The sequence below is a fragment of the Myxocyprinus asiaticus genome, chromosome 43 (assembly GCF_019703515.2).
Source record: "Myxocyprinus asiaticus isolate MX2 ecotype Aquarium Trade chromosome 43, UBuf_Myxa_2, whole genome shotgun sequence".
Lineage (NCBI taxonomy): Eukaryota > Metazoa > Chordata > Actinopteri > Cypriniformes > Catostomidae > Myxocyprinus > Myxocyprinus asiaticus.
In genome coordinates, this window is record NC_059386.1 from 18,433,671 (window position 1) to 18,461,449 (window position 27,779).

General features: G+C 40.3%; 1 pseudogene; it reads left to right on the forward strand.

The window, feature by feature from the left end:
- LOC127433231 (1,4-alpha-glucan-branching enzyme-like) overlaps window positions 1-26,055 on the forward strand; it is a 235,745-nt pseudogene extending 209,690 nt beyond the window's left edge.
- Window positions 26,056-27,779: the final 1,724 nt, after the last annotated feature.

Sequence of the window (27,779 nt, forward strand, 5' to 3'; positions counted from 1 at the left end):
ATGCGGCGTATGCATGCGTATTCCCTAGACTACACTACTGCTTGTTTCCCAGCAAGGCGCAATGTAATCTATGCTATAATGCGCAGACTTACATTTATTGTTGTTCTTTGCAGATACTTTATTATACATTTAATTTATTTTCCCATGTTATTAATGTCGTATTCTTATTTTAAATGCATTAATTTTATATTTAACATAACAAAATAACTTCTTTATAACATAGTAAATATGTGCCTCACCTCGAAGCCGATAATGATGATGATGATTCTTTTGCATTTTGCGATGAATTGCGCTTGCTCCCTGGTCCAATTCTTAATGGCAAACTGGTGCGAAAAAGTAATCAGTAAAGGAAGACGAATGACTTAAAGCTGCTATAGCGAGCAGCCCCTTCTGTTGGTCACAATAAACAGCACACTATTAACCTTGTTGCAAGTAGGCTTTAACAGGGGCTTTCTTGCTATGTATTTTCACTTTGCACACTGTTTTGAATGCGCAGTAAAAATGGGGACATTTGGTCACTCTAGTTCAGACGAACACATGCGACACTGGAAGGCAGAGTTGACAACAACGCATGCCCAAATGGCAGACAACAGCCCTAAATAGACCAGCTGCGATGCTGGTAGGCTGTCATTGAGTAAGGGGAGAACTGAAGCTTTCTGAAACTTCGAATCAATTAAACCAGTTGCTTCGGAAAATAATTCACTGTTTCAAAGCATTCAAAACACTGCACGCTGAGGATATCTATTGGTAAATGCAATAGGAAGACTAGAGTCAAAACCAGCTACAATGACAAAATGCATTTTAAATGATTTGCTCCCCTGTATTTTTTATGTATTTTTAATGGTAATCTACAATATCCTGGAATAAACAGATCTGAATCTTTGCAGAATATGTAGTCCATAGTTGGCCTTTTTATGATGTTTTAAAAATATTTTAAAGACCAAACAATATTTATTTTTTATTCTAAAACAATGCTTTGTTTTGTGTAAACAACAACAACAAATATGTGTATAAAGATTGTGAAATAAACATATAAAAATGAGACTAATTACTTTCACTCATTATGGGACTCAAACCCAAATCTGAAGTGCTTCAGATTATTTGGCAAGTATGTTAACCACTAACCGCACATTTACAGTTGAAATTTCAGATTCACTTTTTGTAAAACAAATACCACAAATTTTCTCTGTCTCTCTCAAACTTCTTTCTCATAAACACAACTTTTAGATTTTTCAAGGTGATTGACAAGGAATTAAAAACAACTGCATTCAAATCAGCAACACTTGTTTGAATCAGTCTGATTTAATGGACTTAAATTATTGCTAAACTAACTCAAGATCATTTACAGCCTGCATTTAACACTGATTCAGGGTTTCACTCTGGGATCAATGCCCCCTAGCGACCAACAGCGAAACATTTAGAAACAGTATGATGTAACAAAGCCTTGTTTGCTAAAATCATGTAATCAGTTTGACAGGTGCTCTGTAGCATTGGTTCGAAACAAATGATTCGTAAAAGTTTCGAAGCTTCATGAAGCAGTGTTTCGAAAGAGTCCATCTCTACTGTCAATGAAAGATGTCATTAACTACAGACTAAAACAGGGAGGCTCCAACCTACCCTGTCAAATGATGAATATATCGGATTTGAAAACATGCCGCTGTGATGAAAAGGGACTTCTGTGTAAGGAACTTAAATCAATCAAGTAATTTTTTGTTATCTGCCCATTTAGCTACGTGACCCATCTATACAAACCCATAATGGACAGGACTTCCCAATGCTACATTTGAAACAGTAAGGACATTTTGAGAGATCTGGTTTGATGTTGACCTCAGCTTGCTTGGTTGTAAAACTGTGTGCACAATAGAATGTTACAAAAATGTAGCGTTTTGTCAAACCACACAACTTTGTGTTGGACATACAGTAGCTTGTTACTGATCAAGCTACAGTAAGCTGCAAGCAAGCACTGCTAACAAGACATGATTTGTACTCCAGCCCAGATACTATCATCAATGACTAGCGCTCCTCTCTTCATAAGAGCAGAATCTGCCTATCTTGGTCTAAAAAAAATTCGTCTTCACCCTCTAATGGATAAATGACCACCTGCAACTCACCAGTTGCAATTTGGAGCAAACTTCAAACACAGCTTTTAAAAATATACCTTGTGCAAACTGTAAACATAGCTCGAGAAAACCAGACATAGCACTTTTTCCACCCAAAACTATGTTCAGAGAGGTGCAATGTTCTTCTCTACACTTTTTAGCTTTGTATGAGGATTTGACTTGTATCCTTTGCTAAATGCACATTCTTGGATCTATTTTGCATTTTCTCTTCCATTTCTCTCTCACCATTTTCGCATCATGATTTTTTGTGCAGGATGTATCAGGGATGCCAGGCTTGTGCAGGTCCATTGAAGAGGGAGTACTGGGTTTTGATTATCATCTGACTATGGCCGTGCCAGGCAAATGAATTCAGGTGAGCTCCTGATGTTCCCCCTTTGTGTTTGCTTCTGTGCCATTGATGTTGTTTGATGTTTGCAGTTCACTGTTTTGGGGTCACCTCTCTTTATGAAGCTGTGTATTTGTAGATTTTCCACAGTGGCTGTCTCACATCCAAATTCCCAGCTGGCTCAGCTGTATCTGCATGTGTATCAGCGTGGGTGTTTCAGCTTTAATTTGGGCCAGGTTTTTTGCATGTCCATGCCTTTTAAAATGACAAAAGGAAGACTATTGATTGAGTTTGCTGCGTGAGTTCAGTGCGATCTGACTCACAGATCTGGCATGATTTGTTTACATAGTAGCTCCTTTTTTCTGTCAGGCCTCTATTTCGGACCCATTTTGTCCATCTGTCATTTGTCCTTTGGCAGCATTTTGAAGGCTATTAAAAGTTATTATTTGTGTATTGATATATTTATGTCTCTGTCTCTCTATTATATTAAGCCTTGGCATTTATGCAAGTGCATTTTTGTTCTTGCTCTGTCACACACACACACATACATACACATACACATGTTGGTGCAGCTATCCTTATGAGGACTCTCCATTGACATAATTATTTTTATACTGTACAAACTATATATTCTATCCCCTAACCCTCACAAAAAACATTCTGCATTTTTACATTTTCAAAAAAATGCCTTTTTTTTTTTTTTTTTTTTTCTGCCAATGTGTGAACGGCTTGAAAACTAGAGTGAATATTGGCAGGACATTTGATTACTGGAGAGACCTTCATTCGGTTTTGGGGATCAGAACTGATGTTCTTCTTATTGGACAGGTAAGCTTACATAACTGCAAAGCATGTGAAATATGGTGCCATAAGGATTGATCTGTGTCATTTTAGCTAACTTAATCTTGCCTCACACACACACACAAACAATCTCTTTTCTGCAAGCCTATTTAATTTGACTTCCAAAAGTCTAATGACTTTCAAGTCTTGCATGGGAAAATCAAGATTTTCATGCTTGGCACCAAACCAGAACGCAACCCTAAAAAACAATTGAAAACAAGTGAAACAAATCATATTCAATCATATGAAAAAGAGCCTTGGAATTTGTGTTGCATTTAAGCTGTTTACAGAATATCAACCGTATCCCTGTTTACAATCTTTAAGGTATAGTTCACTCAAAAATGAAAATTGTCATTATTTACTCACTGCACTATATATCTTCTGAACCCTGATAGCACACATTCATCACCCAGACGTCTATTTGATGTGTGTGTTTACATCTGGAAAAGGTTTTTTTATTTTTTATTTTGTTTTCTCATCTGCAAATACATCTATAAGACGCATTTCTCTTAGTATGTCTCGGATGTCAGTAAGACATTCAGCAGATGTCTTTGAGACATTTATTATAATGTTTGTAAATCTGATTATTTAAAAACGTTTAGCAGATGTTAAAGAGATTGTGATGCTTTCCAGATAAGAAGATCTAAAACAGACATCTCGGATATATTCATGTGCTATCTGGGAAGCCATACGGTAACTTTGTGTGAGGAACAGACTGAAATGTAAGCAATTTTTTGCCAACGTTATGCAAATTAAGCAACATTTTAAGCAAATTTAAGATAACATGTCACAGCTAACATGTAACATAGTCGATTTTAAATCTCATCTCACACAAACAAAATATTCAAGTCCAGACATTGTTGTCCCAGGTTTGATATCACTGCCACCAAATGAAGTAAGTTTTCGCATGTCTTGTAGCCAATTGTGATGGACCGAGTTTGAATATGCAAAAGCGCGAATGAGATTTGAGAGCTATGACCTAAGGCAAAATTTTCCCCAAAAAACTACTTAAATGTTGGTATTTTCCTCACAAAAACTTCAGAAGGCTTTAAATATAGCACACACATTTTGTATTGTATGGTACTTCTTAATTAATATGGGTTTAAAAACTCACAAGTAAAATAATTAGTTTTTAATTTGGGGTGAAACTAAATTAAAACTAAAAAACTAAAGTAACCCTGTGTCTTTAACCATCTCAAACAAAGAACACACACACACACACACACACACACACACACACACACACACCTGTCTGTGCTGAAACTCAAAACTCATTTTTTCACAGTGAGGTGTTCAAAAGGGCAAACTGTCTACTGATTTACTATTGAATTCCACCCCACTCTCTCTCTTTGTGTCTCTCTACCTCTCCTCCTCCATGTCACAAACAGCGTTAGAGTTTCTGAGCTGCGCGATACACTGTGACGGAGGTTGGCTGAGCGTGGCTCTCTTGTGAAATTAAAATGTCTGCCACCCTGAATCGATAATGCAGATGATGAACAGAGTGGAGAGAAACAGGAAGAGAAGAGGTCCACTGCCTGTAATGAAACCTCCTCAAAACCTAATGAAATCATTAGAGATTTCCATAAAGAGAGCAGCTGTTCTATCTCCAAAACCATATTCTGTGATGAATGCATTAATATGTGGAATCAATAGTTTTATTAACAATGCCATTTGATTTGTGGGGCAGAGAGGAGAGCGAGAGTTTAGTCCTACTTCCTGAGGAAGAGATATGGAATTGGAGATGAATGAATAACTGAGGAGCAGATTAGATCAGAAGTCAACTTAGTTTCTGTCAGCCTGTGGTGGGTGGCAATTATGTCTGCTGCTCCCTGTAAGGTGGAGAAGTCAGGTTTAACTGAAAAATATAATATGGGCAGTTGTGAGTTCATAAAATGACCAAAAATGAGCCAAACATGTCATAGATGCACTACAAAATGACGTGGTTGCTTCAGCAATTGCATTTTTTCTTCTCTTATTTGCTTTTATGACACTATAGGTTGGTACGTTTTGTTGTTTTAAAACTCATTAAAACATTCACCATAAAACATCATCTGTATAGGAGAAAATTGAACTCGCTTTTAGTGCCACACAGTGGATATTTTACCTCTGAACTGCCGTGATACTGGACATGTAACAGACCAAAGAATATCATTTTGCAAAAATGTTGCCACCGGCATGTAATTTTCATGAGATCAGGTTGGTAAAATAAGGTCTGTGGTTAAAATTACTTGAAGAGACTTTACTTTTTTTGTTTTACAATATACACAGTCTTTTTTGAAACGGTTCTGTGATTAAAAACAAGTTTACACCGAAAGCATCTGTTTTTAAATTATTTTCTATGAAAACATGCCTTATATAAATGTCTTTATCATGACTTTTCCTAAGTTTAACCCCTAACTCAAACCTAAACCTAACATCATGGTTACTGGTGTAACCTCCGTTCCCTGATGGAGGGAACGAGACGTTGGTCCCTCCTGCCACAATGCTGAACCCGCTGAAATGGCCGGACCTTATATCGGCACCTCAGCGTAAAACTGAATGAGTGGTTGCATACCAGCTCCTTTTATACCCGTATGTCCGGGGGAGTGGCATGCAAATACCACTCGCCAATTTTCATTGGCCTTTTATCAAAGACCAGAGGTGTCTCGGGCTCCCAAGAGTGACCCCTAGTGTCACTACATCGACACCAACGTCTCGTTCCCTCCATCAGGGAACGGAGGTTACACCAGTAACCATGACGTTCCCTATCTGTCACTCACTCGACGTTGGTGTCGATGTAGTGACACTAGGGTTCCCTATACAAAATGCCACAAGGCTGAACTGTGTTACGTGAACTGGCGGTGTGTGGTGGGCAGACTTGCTTTGTGCCTCATAGCCAGCACACCAGGTCGACACGTAACCTCCCCCAACACAGTTATGAGTGTCGAACGGCCCTTTTTGGGGACAAGTCGACTACCCAAAGATAGAGACAGGCTTAACCCAGTCGTGGCCTCTTTTCCCCTTCTTTTTTTCCACTCCCTAAAAAAGAAGGGGGATTATCCAACTGGGCCGCCAGGTCTAGTCGGGGGGTGTCCCTCCCAAGGGGAAGACAGCGTGGAGACCACACCTCGCCCCAAGGGGGGGGGGGGGGATATTTAAGTGGAAGAATACATCACATGGTCTTTCCAACCATGTATGGAGCCTTCAAGGTAAATCCTGCCCAATGGGGGAGGAGTTACTGACCGGGGAAGAGGGGCTCTGCCCAAGGAAGACGCAGTTTGCCAGCAGGGAAACGAACTAGCGGAGGATATAGATCCCATGGGGTTTAGCCTTACAGGGAACCACCACATGCGGAGCACCTACCCCAGAACAGGGCTCTTAGTTAGCGCGTGTACTGGGCCGGCAGCGAGTCTCTCCGAAAACTCGACTGCCACAGGGCTCGGAGGAAGTCAACCAGGGAACAACTTTTGTGAACACTACTGGGAATTAACGGCGCACGTCTTCAGCTCAAAAGGAGGTGGAAGGTGCTATGTGCAAGCAATACACCCGGCCGGCTATCCCGGGCTTATCCGCTTGTGTTGCGTGCCACTACCTGGGACGAAACCGGTTCCACCCGGAGGTTGTAGAACCTTGCAAAGGTGTTGGGTGTTGCCCAGCCCGCTGCTCTGCAAATGTCTGTTAGAGAGGCACCTCTGCCCAGGTCCCAAGAAGCCGCTACACCACGGGTAGACTCTGATAACACGTCTCGAGAGTGAGCTAGGATTAGCCAGTCATCGAGATAGTTGAGAATGCGAATGCCCACCTCCCTTAACGGGGCAAGGGCAGCCTCTGCGATCTTTTGTAAAGACGCAAGGAGACAGGGACAGGCTGAAAGGGAGGACTTTGTACTGATACGCCTGACCCTCGAACGCGAACTGCAGGAAGGGTCTGTGTCGAGGAAGGATCAAGATGTGAAAGTACGCATCCTTCAGGTCTACCGCTGCAAACCAACCTTGATGCCGGATGCTCGCCTGAATGCATCTTTGCATCAGCATCTTGAACGGGAGTCTGTGTAAAGCCCGGTTCAGTACTCGCAGGTACAAGATTGGCCGCAACCCACTGCCTTATTTCGGTACGATGAAGTAGGGGCTGTAAAACCCTTTCTTCATCTCGGCTGGAGGGACAGGTTCTATCGCGTCCTTCCGTAGGAGGGCAGCGATCTCCGCACACAGGGTGACAGCGTTTTCGCCCTTGACCAAGGTGAAGTGAATACCGCTGAACCTGGGCGGGCGCCTGGTGAACTGAATCGCGTAGCCGAGTCGGACGGTCCGGACCAGCCACCGAGACGGATTGGAAAGCGCAAGCCACGTGTCCAAATTCTGCGCGAGGGGGACCATGGGGACAACATTGTTGGACATACCGGAAGGTGGGGCCTCGCGGCGGGGCGGAGTGCGAGGTGCCACAGCACATCGTGGCCGTGCTGAGTCTAGGGACATCAAAGCACTTACCTGGCTCTTTGTGACGTTGCCATGGTCATGTTCTCGCAGTGAGAACATGAACCATTCATAAACACTGCCTCCGTGTGGGTCATGCCCAGACACGAAAGACAGCGATCATGACCATCCGAAGTTGAGAGAAAACGACCGCAACCAGGAATAACACACGATCGGAAAGGCATCTTTAGAAAGACGCGTCTTTAAAAAGACGTTCCGTGTGTGCGCTCTTTTAGAGAAATATACTCTTTTAGAGGGGAAAAATGCTCTTTCAGAAAATATACTCTCTAGTTTTTCTGCCGAAGCGCCCAGGGGTGTTCTCTGCAGTGCACCAATGCAGAGGAGGGAGAAGCCGTTGAAATGCGCCGTCAGATCCAGCAGAGGTGAATGAACAGTGCTATTCAGCTCAATGAGCATGACCATTCAGCTCCAACGTCGAGTGAGTGACAGACAGGGAACCATGAAGTCTATCCCCTTACCCAAATCCTAAACCTAACCATGATTTTAATAGAAAAATAACTTTTTGTGTACCACAGAAGAAAGCAAACATTTGGTTTGGAACGAGATGAAGGAAGCATGTTATTGACATACACCATTCATTTTTATTGCCTAAATAAACATGGAATAACAACATTTGTTCACGCACATTTCCTTTCTTAAAATGGAGTTCTTAACAAATTTCAGGAGAAGAATGTTCATTTAATCCAACCAATCAGCAACAGAGTAAGCATGTATTAGCCGCAGCTTACCTCTGTCCTACGACTGTTCTTCCAGCATTTGGCCCCACCCACTTACCCACATCATATCCATGCGATAGATGACCTTCTATGCACAAAGCATTTGCCCTCACCAGATAAGCTCATGTTTTCAACAAAGCTGCTGCAGCAGCTCACTATTTTCTTATTTTCATGGCAACAGCAGCTGCCACTTTAACAACTGTTTCTGCCATGTCTTTCTTTCTTTTTTCTTTCTTTCTAATCTTTCCTCAGTGAAGCAGACCCTGACATTGAAGATGCCTCCGCAAGCAGCCACTGCTTCACTGTATACCTTAAGTACAGCTCAATATGGTTGTATGTAGGTCCTCTCATCTTAACTTCCACCCAGAGTGGTGCCTCCACGTTTGGACGCTGCTTCACGTCACTTGAACTCCATCACAGCTTTAATTTGAGGCAAGGACATCAAAGATCAGCACTGATTTAAAACTTTTTTCAACACACTCCAGTTTCAAACCAGTTCTCCAGCCCATGTGTTTAATTCCTTTCACCCCTGAATACCTTGCAGAGCAGGCCATTCTAGTGTGCATTTCATGCAGAAGTGATCATCCCTATGCCGTATTCCCTTCGAAGACTTTCAATCCACTGTGAGGGCTAAACAGTGTGGGACTTTCGGAATTCGCCTTTTATTGGAATTTATTTTCAAAGTTATTTCACATGACTATCATGATTGTTCTCCTTTGAATGCCCTTCGGAGGGTGATTTATTCCATTTGGAACACAGGGCCAATCACAGAACAAACAAACTTCCTCTCAATTGACCGCAACTCTAAATTATAAACATCTCTCAAAACCAGAGCGACCTGTTTGAGTGAACTCGCTGCCACAGCAGCATCTGCTTTGACCAGGCTACAGCTTCCTACAGCTGCATACAGCTTCTGTGCAAGCAGATGCGAATCAACTCCGGCTCTGCAAGCGGCGTGTTGCGCTCCATGTCACATCTTCATTCCGCAGCGTGTCTCGCCTCCTTGCAGCCTTTGCAATCACCTTGCCATGCAGCTCTGTTAACCAAGCAGCAGGCGCTTTCTGCAAATCTATTCAAACGTATAATTATAGCCCGTTGTATAACTTTCTCTCCTCCCGCAGACCAGGAGGAACGTTTCACGCAGGTGAAATCAATCCATCTCTTTAATCTCACAGGAAATCTTCTCTATTTTGTCACATGTTATTGGTTATTTTAAAGCTATTTTAAATTATTGGACCATAGACTCTTAGGGTGTGTTCACACTTGTAGTTCAGTTCTCTTGGTCCTCTTGGTCTGGACCAAAACAGAAAATGATACATTTAGTCCTGGTTCGCTTAGCGTTCACACTGGCATTTTTAACACCGAACCTAAAGCTACAAAACAAAAGGCATCATGATAAAGTCACAGCCTGATTGGACAAATTTTAAGACGTATTTTTTGCGACGGAACTTGCCGAACATCCAAAACAATGCTGGCTGTTGGGCGAAATGCGCTCGTTAGATTTATATATGTATATATGGTGGTATTTTTACCAGCTGAGAACAAACGAAGAGCTAATAAAATGTGTAAAGGAGTCAGTACAGCACCAGGAATTCCTCCGTTGCACACACAAATGAAGATATGCTGCAAGGACAGTTGATGGCGGTTCCAACGCCTGTACCGAGCTGTAAAGGGCAACATAGCTCATATGATGAGAAGAACCAGGAATGCTTGAGGTCAGTATTAGGCAAATTACTTCCTGTTTTTGGTCCGTTTAGACGTCTTTGGTCCATGTTGCAATCATTTGTTCATATATCAATCGAACTGCACCAGAGTTTGTTTAGAAGCGGACCGAGACCCACTATTCAGGCTTGTTTGGTGCACACCAAGGTTCGGATGGCAGCATCTACACTTGTTCAAATGAACCGCACTAACAGAGCAATCGCACCAGAGTTTGTTTTAAATGAACCAAACCTGCCAAGTGTGAACACACCCTTAAAATTCACCTTAGAGCCTAATTTGTACCTATGTCTACCTTTTAATGTGGTACACTAAATCTGTCATAATTCAGTGCTTTACACAATCTTAAAGTAACGTGTTGAAATCAGCACCAGATAATTCAGCCTTGAATTTGGATTTTATCCTCAGAATATCTCAGTTATTCTGTAGAATTTATTACAAAGAAGCTGTATTTATACTACACTATCACAAATGGTGTCCATATATTTTTAAATCCAATTCTCAGGCACAAACTCCAAATAATTTCGTACATCCCTGTCATAATGAGACGAGTCATCTCTTCCCAATATAATACAGAATGAATTGAATTACATTACGTTCTGAGAATAATTTACTAAAGAAACCATACGTGTAAGCTAAATAATATCAGACCACGGACAGTCATCCAAGTACTTTAGTTTCATGTGCCTCCTAATTCAATTACAAAACAACACTTTAAACAATGTCGCATTTATGCACATACGTATTTATTCTGATCGCTTCACATATGATCCAGAAATAATCCAGCAAATAAATTGATTGTTTCTGTATCCTCTACCCCTGCTTACAATTGCAAGGAAATGAGAACACTATTTTTCCACTACAATAAGCTTCCTTTATTCACCTGCTTGGTCCTACCGATTACCATTATGGCTGCTCATGCACTTACATTACACAACTGTTTAAATGTTATTCCCTCCATAAGCTGTAATAATTATAGAAATTATAAGTGTCTATTGCCTTCCCCCAAAGGTGTCCGCAGATGCCACATTTTGTTCTTTCTCCCTCAACAAGCGTTTGAACACATCTAATTTGTTTTTCACGTGCCCTCAGGTGTCTTGCAACACCTAATCGTGCTACACAATCTTAAAGTTATGTGTCATTAATCAACATTATCATAACTTAACAAAACCGATTGCTATACACCTTTCCGTCAAATTTCCTAAGTTTGACATCTTTATAGAAGTGCATCTACAGGGGATTCCACAACAGTGAAAACACTGCAGTCACTCTTAGCCCCCACCAGAGCTCCTTTTACCATGCTCTCATTACCACTCCAGTTCAAACACTCAATAACTACAGCAGTGCTTTAAACTCTGCTCCTGCATCCCACCTTTTACTATTCTGGCTCAACTATTCATTAAATACCCTAATAGCCAGTGCCTCTTAATGCTAGGCATTTCTGCAAATGCATAATTTACACATTACATTATCTGGAAATGTCATATTATACGCAAACACTGTTGCTCTAGGAAGCAGCAAGTTGTGGTAGCCCTCATGCCAATGTTTCTGATAATGGAGACACCTGCTATCAGAGTGCCTGGCTCAGCTGTGATCTCAGCAGAATGCAGATGCATGCCCAACCTTGAGCCCCTTCTAGCCGCAATATTAGCTGCTGACTAATGTGATATATGTTCGACCACGCTTCGGGTTTCTTCGGCATCATTAATGGTTCAAATACTGTTCCACTGCCGCCGCAGTATTTTAACATGCTTCCGCTGAAGCACTTTTGTCTATGCTTCACCACAGTCATAATGAGCCCCAGCTTCGCAAGTCAAGTCCCCTTCTCCTACAACGCATACGTACTAATCACTACACTTTAGTGATTGACAATCGGGCTGCTTCAGGACACCTCTAAACAGCCAGCCCATGCGTATCACAGAGTGAGCTCTCATTTAAATGTAATGTAAATAACTTTACACGTAAAATTGGGCCCTTCCCATCATACGCCGTGTGGTCCCATGCTGGAGGATTCTGCCCGGTCATATTGCAAAGCATGCTTGTTTAATATAAAACATTACTAATTTTTATGTGAAACAGGAGCACTCTCATCGAATGCTGTGCGGTCCCATGCTTCAGGTTTCTGCCCGTTCATTCTCGCTCCTGCGAGAGCTCATTTCCTTGCACCTGTAACCACCACCCAAGATGGCGTAGGCTATGTGCACCTCTGAGATTTCAATTATAGACCTTTCATCTGGAAGCATCAGTCTAATTGGCATCTGCTAAACATATTAAAGATCAGAGTTGTAAACTTTCTAAATCACTAACATCTAAGGGACACCTGCTGAATGTCTTATTGATTTCAGAGACATACTTATTGAAATACGTATAATAGATATAAACACACATCAAATAAACATTCGGATTATATACCTGCGCTATCAGGCACTGCTTCCACAATGCTTACATTTTCTTCTCTACTATCTCCAATTGCTATCCCCTAGTTCTTCATTCGGAATCCCGGCCGACCCATTATTTCAGTCATTCATTCTGCAATGGAGCAGCAACCAATGCTGCTCAAAGGTCTACCTGAGTAGCATTTGTCCATAGGTATGCATATGCACATATAGATAATATACACGCTTTCGGAAATGTTTAATCATACATGAATGAATAAATAACTTCATTAATACATTTTTTGCAACTTAAATTCAGCTGTCATTCATAGCTCAAGGCTCCGCTCGTATCCAGACCACCGCGCTAGCTCTCCCGTTCGAGCATGATGTGAGCTTCCAGGTTTCACCATAGGCTCTCCTGTTCGAGCACTGTGTTCGCTTTCATGATCCAGCTGTGGGCTCTTCCATCCGAATCGCAGTTGAGGGCTCGCCCGCTCAAATGCAACCCGGGCTCTCCTGTGCGAATCACAGCGAGGGCTCTCCTGTTCAAAGGCTTTGTAAGCTAACTCGTGTTTATTTGTATCATGGTCTCTCACTTTTGAAGCGCAGAGGGGGCTCTCCTGTTCGAATACAGTGTGGGTCCCTGTTCGATTGCTTGCTGAGCTTGCCCGTTCGAATGCTGTGAGCAAGAACCCTCTATCATTTGCACGCAATTCCAGTTCGGATTGCAGCCCTCCCTTTCGAACGGTCCACGTCTGGATGTATAGGTATGTGTACTCACAATTGCATCCACCGCCAAACCAACATCTATCTAAGTGCAACCCCCCCCCCCCCCCCTTTTATTTAGCACCAGACAGCTCCCACAGGAGCTCACAGCACTAAAAGTCACTACAAGCATGCCATCTATAACATCATCATCTAACGCCCACACGGCTTATGTTCGTTAAATACTTCCTAAAAAAATTTTTTTTTGGGGGGGGGGGGGTGTTCTAATAAGAAACCAATAGGCCCAATCAATATCAAGTGCTGTGATTCCCCGTTCGATTGCCTGCTGGGATCTCCCGTTCGAATGTTGTGAGTAAACCCACTCTCACATATATGTTAGCTCCCGTTCAGCTCCCTTCATTCACAAATGCATCCGCCGCTAGTTCTTAAACAACACCCCCATTTCAGCACTGAACAGCTCACTTTGCTGAAAGACTGTCACATCTTAATGTTACATAATTTCAGTAATGCTACCATAGCCTCGCAGCTTCTATTTAATACTAACTCTTTGGGGGGGGTTAGATTTTTATAGAGAATCTTGCAGTCTATACCATCTCATGAACTACCATATTTCTGGCTCACTGTCCACTTGTTGAGTTCTTAACAAAAGTTTTGGAGGAGCATTTTCATTTAATCCAACCAATCAGCACCGGAGTAAGCATATATAATCTGCGGTTTACCTCCATCCTACAACTGTTCTTCTGGCATCCCTCCCCCACCCCAACTTCACCTTCATGACTAGTTACCTCTAAATCAAACAAAGGAGTCCGGGTGGTTACTTCATGCTCGGTTCGAGTCTCGAGCTCGAGCCCTCCATCATGGACAGAAAGCCAAATATGTTTAGCTTCTCTTCCATTCAAAGATTAAATGAACATGTGAACTTGTGAAATAAAGTGTTAGATAGGAGGCTATTTTAAATTCGATGCCTGTTTTGTATTGATTTGAAATCCTATGTTGATTTGTCGGTCTCTATGGATTTTAGGATTTGACGACATTACAAGCTCTATTTTTGTGAGTGTGCAAAGCACAGCGCTACAACCGTGTGCAATATCTTATCCAATTTTCGTGAGAGTGCTAATTCTAAGTGGAATTTTCATGCCAGTGCAAAAAACAAGTGGCCGTGGGTGGGAGTGTTTCCGCTACTGTGGGTGTAGGTGCACAAACTGTGGGTGCATTGTATGTTAATGAAGTGGTGCAATGCGCAATTTGTTATTTTCCTGAGAAATATTAAATATAAAACTATTAATACTAGCCATGATTTGTGTGTCAGTAGATGAAAATTATTAATAATTTTTACAATATCTTTAATTTAACAGAGCATACATCCAAATCCTGATGAGAATCACATTTTCACAGAATCACAGTAAATTTTTACACAACCAACTTCTTATGAATGTGCTGACTTTGTTTATATTGCTGGTACTTGAGGGAATGACTATATAATAGGAAGCAGATGGTGGAATAACCAGAGAAGAAACTCAGAATTAAATTGCACTTGATCCAGCCCATTTGTGCATTGCACGTTGTGCGGGCAATTTCGTCAAACCCACTTGCGCCTAGATTTAGCCCATGCTCGCACGAAAATACCAAAACTTCATTGCCATGCCCATTGACTTTGCGCTTATGACTTAAAGCATTGCGCTGTGCTCTTAAAATATGGCCCTACATCATCATTGCAATGAAGTTGTAAAATTGGCTATAACTTTATACAGAAAAGGTAAGCAATTTTATCACACTTAAATCATGTTAACACACATATTGTTTATGTCTTGTGGCTGTACTTTGGAAACAGTGAGTATTTTAATGTTTACAGATTTGCCCCATTCAAATTTTTGCTTTCTTTAAAGTCAAAATAAATGTTTGTGGTAATCAACATTATGCCACAAATGTTTTTGATTGAGCTTAACTTGTATTGAACCTGGAATATTCCTTTAAGGAGACAGTAACATGAAAAGTGCTGCAAAACAAAGTTTCAACTGTATTAGAGTTGCATTGAGACTATGTTGTATAATACATGTCTATGGCACAAATGGTATTGGATAAGTTACGTGATTTGGTGTTTCGAAAATCCAAAATTGTATGTATGAGCTATAGTTATAGTGATGTTTACCTTTGAAAGCACCTCTAATTAGCTTATTTTGAGAACAACAGAAAGCAACAGGGGGTCCATAAAAGCAAACAAACCTGTGTGTGAGATAATTTTTGTTTATGTAGCTATTTAAATCCATATGTGTCTACAGGCACTTTATGTGCAATTGTGTGGGAATGTTTTAGTGCAGTTATGAGCTATTGCATGTGTTTTATCCATGTGTGCATATTTATTAGTTTTCAGAGTCTGTGTCTCTAATCTGTGTACATGCATGAGATCCGTCTTGTGTGCTCTGGGAGAAAGAGGTCATAGCAAATGAAGCCATTGTGTGTAATTACCAGCAGTGGCACTAGAAAACAGATTAATATCCTTCTGGCCTGTCTGGCTTAAAAGCACTCCACAAGTCTTGTTTATGCAGTTTATATCCTGGTGCTGAGCTCCGTGTGGCTGTTGATCTGATTAATTTGCTTAAGCAAATTAACTCAAAATATCTAATACTTTTCCATTACCTCCACCCATCGCATTAACACCCCACCCTCCTGCCCGTCTTCTCTCAAGTGGAACAATTAAAGCTCATAATGTATAATTGTGATGGGAAGTCAGTCTGATTTGGGCTTCCTTATTAGAATATATTGGGCATTAAGTTCGGCCTCCGGTTGATGAATTATGTATCAATATACTTTTATTCCTCCTCCTGTGGTCTGAAGAAGAGAAGAGAAGTGGGAGGGAGAGAAAGAGAGGAAGCGTTGATAATATGAGTCTCGCTCTCTCTCTCTTTCTGTCAGACTGAACTACAATGATTGTATGTTATTGCAGTGGAGCTGTGCTTGCACTAATTAAGTCTATGGTTTGGGCATGTGCAGTGTGTGCTCAACGTTTCCTGTTTATTTGGTAAAAATGGCAGATTTCATGAGATTGCAGGTGTGATATCATCCGAGTGTGTGTGTGTGTGGGGGGGGGGGACCACACCTGATGGTCAGTCATCATGGCAGTTTGGCTATAGAAGACTCATTTTTGCTGTTATTTTCTATGGATTACTCTGTTTTTTTTTTTTTTTTTTTATGGAAAGCCTCTGGTCTCTGAACCTTCCCGTGAGTTTCAGTAAGTCAAATATACTGTGTATTTTCCCTAATGTTTAAATTGTGGCTATTTGTAGATGTATTAAGATTATCAAGTGTGCTATAGCCAGATCTTGAGTGTCTGTAGTAATTCCTCCCTCTACTGTGCAGTCGAGGAATTACAGATAATTGATGGCAGGGAGGCTAATTCAGCACTGTGCAAGTAAATAAAGATCCATGCGGTCCTCTGTTCTGTCTCACAGTATCAGTTCAATTTCAGCTGTACCATAGACTCTTCTCTGTCTTTCTCTCTTTCATCATACATACATTACAATTTAGTGTGTGTGTGTGTGTGTGTGTGTGTGTGTGTGTGTGTGTGTGTGTGTGTGTGTGTGTGTGTGTTAGTGGGTTTGGGTGGTTTACGGAGACTTTTTTTTTTAGGTTACAAACTGGTAATTACAAGGGTATTATGCTATAAATGTGGTTTATGAGGAAATTTCTAGTGTACCCATAATTTAAATCACTTAAAAAAACTTACTAAACTATGTTTTATTGAAAATGTAAAAATGCAGAAAGTTTTTTGTAAGGGTTAGGTTTAGGGGTAGAGTTAGGTTTAGGGGTTGAGTTAGAGGAGAGAATCTATAGTTCGTACAGTATAAAAATCATTATGTCTATGTCCTCATAAGGATAGCTGTGTGTGTGTGTGTGTGTGTGTGTGTGTGTGTGTGTGTGTGTGTGTGTGTGTGTGTGTGTTGTACCGCTGACCCTTGGAGTTGGCCAGTCCTCTAGAGATGGCATGGCAGCTTATCGTTTATTGATTTGTCTATTTATGTTTCTCCTCTGCTCATAAACACAGACACATAACATAAATAAGATATATGGTTTGATAGCAATAAAGTTAACTTATACATATAAAATCTGAACTTTGTTGCAGATAAATAATTAAAGTTAACTATTTGTTTACATAAAGACAACATTTGGTATGTTAAATAAACATTACTGAATATTTCTTATGCTAAAATGAAAAAGAAGCTTTAAATGTATTGTTCTCTTTGCAAACAGTGCATTATTTCAAACTTAAAGGGATAGTTCACCCAAAAATGAAAATATTGTCATCATTTACTCACCTTCATATTGTACCAAACCCAAATATCTTTATTTTTTTCAGTGGAACACAAAAGGAGATGTGCATAAGGACATAGATTTTAGGGTTTGATAGCCTCAATCACCATTCACTTTCGTTGCTCCTTTTTCCATACAATGAAAGTGAATGGTGACTGAGGCTGCCAGTCCAACCTGATCTCATGAAAATTTGTATATATTTTATGATATTTTGTATGATTTTGTACGATTTTGTCCTTATGAATTTTTACGATTTCATCACGTGCAAATGCCTGGATGTGTAACGCAGAAGTAAGCGCGATTTCCACGAGCGAGGTGTCAAAGACATGCTTATTAATATTATGCCATACCCAAACCCCTTATCTAAACCTAACCGATCAGTAAAGTGTGTAAACATGATAGGAAACTGTTGTGTGTGACAGAAACAAGTAATTGTCATGTATTAGATGAAAACTATGTCCAGCGACGTCATTGGCTGCAGTGAAAGTCATACGAATTCATATGAGTGCAGTCGCTAAATCATTTTAGTGACTGGCCAACACATCAGTGTGTTGGCCAGTCGCTAAAATTCTCCCTAACATCTCCTTTTGGGTTCCACGGAAGATAGAAAGTCAACTGGGTTTGAAACAATGATGACAGATTTGTAATTTTTGCACAAACTATCCCTTAAAGTGTGTACAGGGGAGTGTATACACTATGAAACAGATGACCTTTTGTTTAGAAGGAGTAAAGACAGATTACAGTAATCTTATGCTTATATCACAAAAGGGTCTTCCCAGGCTTATGCATCTCCTCATTATCTAAGAATCTCTGTGTTAAAGGGATAGTTCACCCAAAAATGAAAATTCTCTCATCATTTACTAACCCTCATGCCATCCCAGATGAGTATGACTTTCTTTATTCTGCTGAACACAAACAAAGATTTTTAGAAAACTATCTCAGCTCTGTAGGTCCTCACAATGCAAGTGAATGGTGGCCAGAACTTTGTAGCTCCTAAAAGCACATAAAAGCAGATCAATATTTAAGTCCTTTTTATTATAAATTCTCCTACCTGCCCAGTAGTTGGTGATATATTGTATATGCATGAAGAATGGGAATTGCCAAAAACAAAAGAAGAATGTGGAAGTGAATGTGGGGATTGATCGTAAAAAGGTCTTAAATATTGATCTGTTTCTCACCCACACTTATCATATCTCTTCTGAAGATATGGATTTAACCACTGGAGACTTATGGATACTTTTACGCTGCCTTTATGCTTTTAAGAGATTAAAATTTTTTGGTACCCATTCACTTGCATTGTGAGGACCTACAGAGCAGAAATATTCTTCTAAAAATCTTTGTTTGTGTTCAGCAGAAGAAAGCAATTCATTCACATTTGGGATGGCATGAAGTTCAGTAAATTATGAGAGAATTTTCATTTTTGGGTGAACTTTCCCTTTGAAGTCATTTTACCAGGACTCCTCTTGTTTCAAATCCTATCTCTACTTCCTGTGGCTCAGAGGCACCAATAAAATGCATCTCACATTGCATCTCAGCATGGAATATTTATTTGAAGACTATATAATGATTCACATTCTGAAAACATTGAGATTCTAAAAGCAGTTTGTGGTTTCTGTCTCCATATCCTCCTTGTATTAGTATACTAACCCTATCTCGAATATGAAAACCTGCTTTTTATCATATAAAAATGTCTCGTAAAGGGAAAGCACTTTTGCTTCAAGATTTCACTTCTACTGTTGTTTTTCTTTTGTTGTTTCACTATATATTTGGAATCTCTCTCTATTCCAGTTCCTTTGTTGTTTACGTCTTTGTGTCTCATGTTGCTTATCTGTGTCTTCCAGTTTTTGGCGCTTATGCACATTCGCTAACCGGACGAGGAATTAAAAAACAAAAAAATTTGTCAGTTTGCCCTGCACTTCTTCATATTTTTCTTTGTTAAGCTTATATTAAGAGGAAATGTGAGCCGAAGTTCTTGTCACATTCAGTGAACTGTAATGAATTATACAGCAAACACAACAAAGACGGCAGACAAGTAAACTGCAGCATATTTCGACTGGAAAGATCTTCACAGATTGCCATTGTAAGGCAGTGTAAGTGTGCCAGCAGTGCATGTAACACGTTGGCCTGATGCACTCACTCCACAGGAAACCGTTCTGTTCTCTTGACTTGATCTTTTAAAAAGAGAAAAAATAAGCACAGCTTCCAGCTCCAGCTTTGAATCAATTTGATCCAAACTTAGGTCTAGGGATGAAAACTTTTTCTGGGGCAAACTCTTGCCTCTTATACTCTGAACGGCTTATGAAAAGTTCATATTGATACAATCACATTTAACAGTTCAAATTCTGTCATCATCTTTTCAGCCTTATGCAGTTCCAAACCATGCAGTATTTTTGTATGTAGAACATAAAATAATTTTTTTAGTTGTCTATGCTGCTTTTGTCCATTCAGTGAAAGTGAACTGTGACCACAGCTATCAAGCAAGATTTTCAGTGAAAATCAACTTAAATTTTGGACTGTTCCTCTCACAAAACTATTGTGTGGTTTCATAAGACTTGGTATGTAGCTTACAAGTCGTAAGGAACTTTTTTGTCTTTTTTGGAGCTTGTAAACTACAGTTCCCATTCAACATATGAATACAGCACCTTGGACATTCTACCTAATATATTCTTGCAAAAAAATAAAAAATAAATAAATAAATAAATAAATATATATATATATATATATATATATATATATATATATATATATATATATATATATATATATATATATATTCATTTTTGGGTTAACCATACCTTTAAATGAATTATAGACTGATTCATCAAACAGAATGTTTCTGCTATGAAGAAAGCACTCAAATAGTAGTCTTAAAAGCACATTTTCAGTTCTGTCTTGATCATGTTGATTTTTTTGTATGCACATATCCTCATATGTTTATTACACATTAACATTTTGATATGGGAGAGTTTACATATCTAAATGTTGCATATCCCCAGTGTCCTCTGCTGTATCACATAAGCATGAATGAATAATCATGTTTGTTAAAAGAGCAAATCATAAACCATTGCCCAACAACAGAGGTTCTAATTAAAAATAAACAGCACATCTTTAAAGACTGCGGTTGCGTAAACCAGCTTGAAAAATAACACAAATCTGAGAGTGACTTTATGAGATTATATGAGTGTAATTCTTCTGTGTTTTGTTTTCCATGCCTGGTCACCCCTCCTTTATGATATAAGGACAAGGGCAACGAGGCAGTAAAATCATTAATGAATGTGGCTGTCCCTCTCCAGCTTATGATTAATGCTGTTTTTCGGTTTTATAGGATTTACTTTGAGTAGACGTTCTTAAACATCAAGATCATTGGCAAGAATTTACACCTCATTAACAAATACTGATTGGTGGAGTTAAGGTGTCTTTCTGTTGCTGCTAAAACGTGTTAATGTGGTTGAAAAGCAGATGTAGAGTTGTGTTGTCTCGGACAGAGATTAGTTCTTATTTAGGCATGATGTCATGTCACAAAAATACCAATATAATGCACACACATGCAAACCAATATAAAATCATATTGAGAAAGTTGAATCTGTGAAATGACTGAAAAGTGATTCAGTATGTGTCAGAATGAAGTTACATTCAAAACCAATTTTACATCAGTAAAGTAAATTGATTTTATTAATCTGGAATTGATTGAATAATGAAAAGTGGTCATTCTATACCTAAATAAAGCCAGACCTGAATATAAGTTGCATTAGACTTTAGAGGACTATTCGCCTGCTGAAATACCATCGGCACCCACTTTTGGAGAAATTAAGATGGAAAGAGAGTTAAAAGGCATTGGAAAGTTTACTCCACAGCTAAGCCCCAGACAAGAGTCTATGTGGGAGGAGAAACCTCCAATCTCAGTGAATACTTAGAAGAAGAAAAAAAAACATGAATGTGAAGGAAAAGACAGGCAAAAACAACCAGCTGTTAAAAGTCACCACAGCATTATATTTCTCCCCTAAGAGGAGCTTAATCCTATCACAGGCCTCATCCTCTATCTGTTAAAACACATTGCTGCTAATGACAGACTGAGAGTCAGTCCCATTAGGGAGAGCAGAGAACAGTTCTAATAAGGAGGAAAAGTGCTGTTTAAACTGAGAAGTTTCAGAGGATCAGCTGTGAAAATGTAGGTGGAAGATGTCTCCCCTTCTACTGACAGAATGAGGAGTGCGAGAGCGATAGAGAGAACAGATAGAGAGTGGGTGTCAGGGAAAAAGAGTAGATGGCAGGGCACAGCCACATTGATTAGCTCCAGCTTGCCTGTGGGCTCTGTCGTTTGTGCCCCCTCTTAAAAGGTTGCAATGTTATTAAAAGGTTTCCTTTATCTGTCCGTCACCCGTCTGCTCTAATGATGGTGAGCAGGAGAGGAGGAGCTGAGGAGAGAGATGGGCCTGTCAGAGTCACTTCCTTCCTGTCTTTTGCTCCCTGAAGTAATTCCCTCGGCTGACGTTCCAATATCCTACTGGTATTACGTGTGCCATTAGTAGCTGGTTATCAGGGCACCTACACACCAGAGTTTTATGCTGCGTCAGAGAGGGCTGCACTCAACTGGCTTTATTTGGATGGTGCATGCCAAGTGCGTAGATGGAAAGCGCAAGGTTTCGAAACATGAATGAATACAAAGCCTTTCACAGTTGGCCAGAGTACAGCAGAATGCAGGGATCTTGAGATGCTTTATTCAAAATTTCAGTCTACTTTTATATAAACTAAGAGTGTCCATCTATGTGTATATAGACAAACATTTTTAATTGCGCAGATAAAGCGTGCAGAGATAGATTGAAAAACTCCAATGAGAATGGATTACTGTCTAGAGTAGGCCAAAAATGGAAATAGGCTTAATTTTACGTGAAAGATGTCAAAGATATGGAAACAAAACAAACAATATATTCTAAAGCCACATTTTGTATAGTCTAATCAATGCTTTAATTGTTAGCCATTATATATTTACAGTAATGTAATATGCACTCACTGACCACTTTATTAGTGGTCTTAATAAAGTGCCCGCCGTGGTCTTCTGCTGTTGTAGACCATCCTCCTCAATGTTGTGCATTCTGAGATGCTATTCTGCTCACTACAATTGTACAGAGTGGCTATCTGAGTTACCGTAGCCTTTCTGTCAGTTCGAACCAGTCTGGCCATTCTCCATTGACCTCTCTCATCAACAAGGCTTTTCCATCCGCAGAACTGTCGCTCACTAGATGTTTTTTTGTTTTTGACACCATTCAGAGTAAATTCTAGAGACTGTTGTAAGTGAAAATCCTAGGAGATCAGCAGATAAATCTCAAATCAGCTTGTCTGGCACCAACAATCATGCCACGGTCGAAATCACTGAGATCACATATTTTCCCCATTCTGATGGTTGATATGAAAATTAACTGAAGCTCCTGACCCATATCTACATGATTTTATGCATTGCACTGCTGCCACATGATAGGCTGATTAGATATTCACATGAATAAGTAGGTGTACAGGTCAAGTCAAGTAACATTGTTTAAAAGCAGCTTTACAGAAAATGATTTTTTAACAGAAAAAGAAGCTGTAATATCTGTAATGTCTTAAGAGTCATCATTGTGCGGTTTGATAAAAAAAAAAAAAAAAAAAAAACCTTACAAAATTTCAGGTGTTCCTAACACAGTGTTTTGTGAGTGTATTTTAATAATCTGAATATTTTATTTATTATTTGTAATTACTGAAATCATTATATATTAAATTATATTTATTTGGATGTAAATTATCTTTATTTTTCTCAGCAAATATTGACGTGATTAATTGTGATTCATTTGATTGAATCGCTACATCATGTAATTAATTTGATTAAAAATTTGTATTGATTGACAGCCCTAATTACTATGTTTAAATACTTTATACAGAATTCAGCTTATTTTTCCCTCATTATCACGGCAGAAAATGTTAAAAAAAAAAAAAAATCTACAGATTCCATCTGGGCCTAATGATGCCTCAAATCATGGGGCTTGTTGAAGGGAGGTGTGCTATTACTTTTGTAAGTGACTGTACTTACGCTTTTCACCTGGTGGATGATAAAATGGACCAGGCAACAACCCTAAAACAACTACTTACTGTAGCAATGCTCTAACATCCACAAAGCAATGCCATGGCAATGTTCCACAACACCCTACAGTAGCATCATGTCAACGACTTTTGCGTGGGCAAATACCACTCAGATTTTCTTCTTCATATGTAAAATGTAGTTTGTGTTAATGACTTAAATACATTCTAGCCACATTTGTGGTGCAATAAAATTTATTTTGATATATTAATACCTTTCTCTCTCACTTTCAATCACTCTCTTTATGTCTGTTTCTCCTTACCCATCACCATTCACTTCTACATAAACTCTAAGCATATGCCAGCCACCCAAACTATTTATCAGTATGCTCTGAAATGTTTATAAAATAATGTACCAAATGAATATGCTCACCGGGGGGAAAAACATCCTGAGGTACAGTAAATAGTCATAATCAGAAACAGGTGTCTCACAGCGAGCAGGTGTTTGCGTTCATTAGAGAGAGTTTAAGCAGAACGGAGATTTTAATCCCGTGTTCTGACGCAGGGTGCCAGGCTTGCTCTGGTATCCAGCTGTACTCATTGACCCTTGGCCACACAAACTGTGTCCGATCAACACAGAGCTCTTGCAAGCGAGAACAGAACTCTCATCCTTTGCTTCAACTATTTCAGAAGGTGAGCTCATTCTCAAAAAAGTCATTGGAGGACACAGAGCACTGATCCATCCAATGACCTGAACACTGCTCCACTGAGTCCTAACATAGTCATTGACCTAATCCCACTAAGTACACCAAGTCACCGACCCAGAAATATAGTTGGTATTGGAAAAGTCAATGGGATTCACTAGCTCTGAGCCTTTATGTGGTCAATGAGCCAGTCTTCCACTAACTACAGATTCTGCTTAAAGATGGCTGTTCCAACATACGGGACATGGGATAGACAGAGGACAGGGGAGGGGCATCCGAATGCAGAGGAGCAATCTGGAATTTCACACATGGAGGATCCCACACCTGGACTATGGAGGCCTCCCAGTCCATTGGGCTCGCTATATTGAATTTTGTCCTGAGTTAACTCTCAAATGCGACTCTGACCTCAACTTGACACTGCAGCTCAAAGACTAATTGGCCGAGTAGTCTGCTTGTCAGTGCCCACTAAGAGAGTCAAGTGTTTTACCACGACTGATTCAGTTTGCATCTTTCCATGCAAAGGATGTTCTCATATAACAAAACAATGATATTACCACAGTAACATGTCCATAAAAATAACCCATAGTAATACCATGGTACTTATTTGTTATTATAGCAGTTATCAGGGTTCCCACCCTTTTTTAAACCAATATATTTCCATGACCTTTCCAGTTGTTTCTGATTACTGGTAATTTTTTTTTTTTTTTTTTTTTTTTTTTTAAATCTTTTTTAGACCAATTTGTGAATTTATTAATTCATTGAAAAGAACCAACTCAAAAGAATAATTTACTCACAAATCAAACATCACAGTCTTCAACGCAAGAGCAACATATAAGTGATTATATATTTCAGAGCAGAGCAAACCCATAAAAACATTATATTCACAAAAGAAATTTCGATTACTTTTCCATAACTTTTAAGATTTTACTATTTTTCATGACTTTTCAGGCCTGGAAAATACCTTTTTAAATTTCACTGATATATCCAGCTTTCCCATAACTGTGAGAACCCTCAGTCTTAACACTAAAATAAAAATGTGTGCTTTCTTGATTTTCCTTCAAAGATACTGAAGGAAGTTAGGGATGAGGACTGGGATTTAGGGAGCATTGATGAAACCCTGACTAACAGAAGGAGAGGGGAAGCCTCAGTCACCTATGCTGGGAGCCATGACCAGGTTGGTAATGTCAGTTTTTAATGTTTATGGATGTAATTTTATTTAATGAGAAGATAAAGAGTTTTTAAAACATCATTGTATCCCTGCTGAAAAATAAATAAATAAATAAATAAATAAATAAAAAAGATCAGCATTGCTGGTCTGCTTGTGTCCTTGGCAGGCTTCTAAACTAGCTTAACCAGCAGGACATTCTTGGTCAACCAGATTCATCAGAAAGACCATGCTGATCAACCAGCTTCAATAGTTTTGCTGGTCACCATTCACACTGTAAATTCTTTGACTGAAATCAGACTCTTTTTGTAAACACTATTCAAGGTTAGAAGTTCACATCTCCATGCTTGTTTTTAGGCGTTGGTTAGAGACAAGTCTCTGGCCTTCTGGCTGATGGACAAGGAAATGTACACCAACATGAGTGCTCTCATTGTCATGACACCTATCATAGATCGTGGCATCCAGCTCCATAAACTCATCCATCTCCTCACTCACGGCCTGGGTGAGTCTCCTTGGAAACCGGTTTTGCTGAGTACTTAGCACTTAATGCTGTGTGCCTCCACTGAGAAAGAGGAAGTGGGTTTGTTGGTGTTCTTGGCAGGCATAAACTAGGTTACATTTTAAAGTTTGGAGGTTGTTAGGCATATTGAGAAAGTGGCAACCATAGTCTATGGGTATGAGCAGAAGATATCCTCCTCTGAGGATTGTTCTGAGTGGATTTTAAATGGTTAGTTCCCACTTTTGGTGTGAAGGGATAGATTCAATTCTTTAGAGGAAAGCAGAATTTCATCAAACCACGCTGCAGAGATGATCAGCTTAAACTCTCCCATTTGTACAAGGATGTACTGTATTATTGAGGAAATAGACCAAAAATATGAGGCCACAGTGATGTTTCTATCACAGTTATTTGATATTTTTTAATCTAGTTTTATTTCATCTTGTTTCTACTACTGCACTCATGCATGAGCTCATTAAGTCAAGCATGTTCCCTGTCTGTCACTCACTCGACGTTGTGTCGATGTAGTGACACTACGGGTTCAATCTTGAGAGCCCCAATCACCTTTGCTTAAAAATAGAAAAGGCCAATGAGAACTGGCAAGTGGAATTTGCATGCCACTCTCCGCCCCGGACATACGGGTATAAAAGGAGATGGCGTGCATCACTCATTCAGATTTTTTCTTTGGAGCTGTACGCACGTGTGTTCGTCCCTGTCACCAACGCTTATGCTGCAGGATTTACGGTGCATATCAGCAGTCACCCTCGCACGGTCGAGTGTTGTGCTTCCCCTGGGCGCTTTGGTGGCCGAGTCTGCAGGTGCTAAAAGAGTATATTCTAAAGAGTATATTTTCTTCTAAAAGAGCTCGCACAAACGATTGGCGTCTTTTTAAAGATGGCCTTTCGCCTTTGTGCTACTGGATGTGGCCATTATCTGTCCCCTCCGGATTCCCATGAGATCTGTCTCGAGTGCTTGGGGCGCCAGCACGCCAAGGCAGCTTTCGTGGAGGCGTCATGTTAACATTGCGAGAACATGCACATGAGAACATTGCGGTCATGGCTCACCTCCTTCTTCGTGAAGCACGGAGCCACTGCGGCTGCTTCCCAGCCCAGTCTGTCCTGGGCTGATAATCAGGCGGCTGGGTCGCCGAGCGCTGTGGGCAATCTGGATGTGGACATGGGAGCATTTCCTCTGGCTCAACCCCCGTGGACCTCCCATCCCCCAGCATGCTCAGGGCGGATTTAATGTCTCGTTCGGGGCTCGTGACGAGGATGAGTTATCGGTCACAGCATCGGAGGGTGGGCTTCTGCTGTTGGAATCTTCTGAGCTCCCGCCCAGGGGTGACTGAGAACACTGGGCTAAAGTGGAACCCTCCACCCTGCCCTGAGTGTTCGCAGCTGGATGATTGGTTTCTGGGCTTAGAGCACGACTCATGGCCATGCCCCGCCTTGGTACCTTTTTTCCCGGAAGTGCACAAGGAGCTAACGAAGTCATGGAAGGCACCTTTTTCTGCCCATACACGCTTCGCAGGCTCATCCATCCTAACTACCCTCGACGGCGGAGCGGCTAAGGGATATGTCGAGCTTCCCCAGGGACAGCACGCTGTAGCGGTGCATTTATGCCTGCAGGGCACAGCCACCTGGAGGGACCGACCAAGGCTCCCTTCCAAGGCCTGTAAGTTCTCTTCCTCATTGATGACGAAGGCTTACAAGGCTGTGGGTCATGCCGCCTCCGCCCTGAACGGCATGGCCATTCTGCAGGTCCACCA